The sequence below is a fragment of the Pteropus vampyrus genome, unplaced genomic scaffold, assembly GCF_000151845.1.
Source record: "Pteropus vampyrus isolate Shadow unplaced genomic scaffold, Pvam_2.0 Scaffold1000001499, whole genome shotgun sequence".
Classification (NCBI taxonomy): Eukaryota; Metazoa; Chordata; class Mammalia; order Chiroptera; family Pteropodidae; genus Pteropus; species Pteropus vampyrus.
This window is the reverse complement of record NW_011915901.1, coordinates 612-1,924: the sequence shown is the minus strand read 5'-3', so window position 1 is coordinate 1,924 and position 1,313 is coordinate 612. Positions and strand designations below refer to the sequence as shown.

Sequence of the window (1,313 nt, the reverse complement as noted above, 5' to 3'; positions counted from 1 at the left end):
TAATGATCCTTCTCCATGGCTGTCAAATACACACACACACACACACTTCACACACACACACACACACACCACATACCATACATAGCACATCATACCACATGCCACAATATACACCACATACCACACATACACACACCTCACACCGCAGCATATACCACACACCATACCACACCACACATATACACGCATAATCTAACACATATACACAGTACACACACACATGCACACACACACAATCTGCTCTTCCAAGGTCTGTGATATTGACTGAAGAGGAGGAGTTGTTCATTTTACATTGTTGACCCTCAAAAATTAATTTTTTAAAGTTAGGTCTTAAAAACGAAAAGAGGATTTAGGAGACCTATGATCTATTCCTGGTTCTGCTTCCACAGACCCATGTGTAAACTTGACCATGCCAATTCACTCTAGTTTCCTATAAAATGGAGGTTAGGTCCTTCTGAACTCAGATACCAGGGATTGGCAAACTACTGCCCATGGGTCAAATCTGGCCATGCCCATTCATTTCCATATTGTCTGTGGCTGCTTTCACCTATAACCGCAGAATTGAAGACTTGGGCCAGAGATCATACGGCCCACAAAACTGAAAATATTTACTCTCAGGTCTTTTATGGAAAGTATTTTGCCAACCCTCTCCACACATTGATTTTGATCCTTATTCACTTAACACATATTCATTGGTCACCATTATTGTTCAAGTATTGTGAAAATTGCTGAAATACAATGTTGACCAATATAAATACAATCTGCCCTTGTCCCCCAGTAGCCATCTGCAGTTCTTCCATACTGGCTTTTTTTTTTTTTTTTTTTTTTTAAGGCAAGGCAACCCTTGGTTGACCTCACAGATTGCAAGGACCTTGTCAATTTACAATCCCTTATTTTTTATTTTTTTTATTTTTTGCGCCTACAGCACCTGGTCTTCCTAGGTGGTCTCCCATCCAAGTACTAACCAGGCCCGACCCTGCTTAGCTTCTGAGATCAGACGAGATTGGGCCTGTTCAGGGTGGCATGGCCGTAGCAGTTCTTCCATACCTTGATGGTTCATTTATATGTAAACTTGGCTGGGCCATGGAGTGCCCAGATATTTTGATCAAATATTATTCTGGGTGTTTTGTGAGAGTGTTTCTGGATGAGATTAGTGTTTAAATCAGTGGACCCTGAGTAAAACAGATTGCCCTCTATAACATGGGTGGGCCTCATGAAGGCCTGTTGAAGGCCTGAACAGAATAAAAAAACTGACAGCAAGAAAGAATGCTGTAGCCTACTGGCCTTCAAACTGAAACTGCAGCATTGACGCC

At 41.7% G+C, this 1,313-nt stretch overlaps 1 pseudogene; it reads right to left on the bottom strand.

The window, feature by feature from the left end:
- Positions 1-916: 916 nt before the first annotated feature.
- LOC111735466 lies at positions 917-1,035 on the bottom strand (annotated as a pseudogene).
- Between the last annotated feature and the right edge of the window lie 278 nt (positions 1,036-1,313).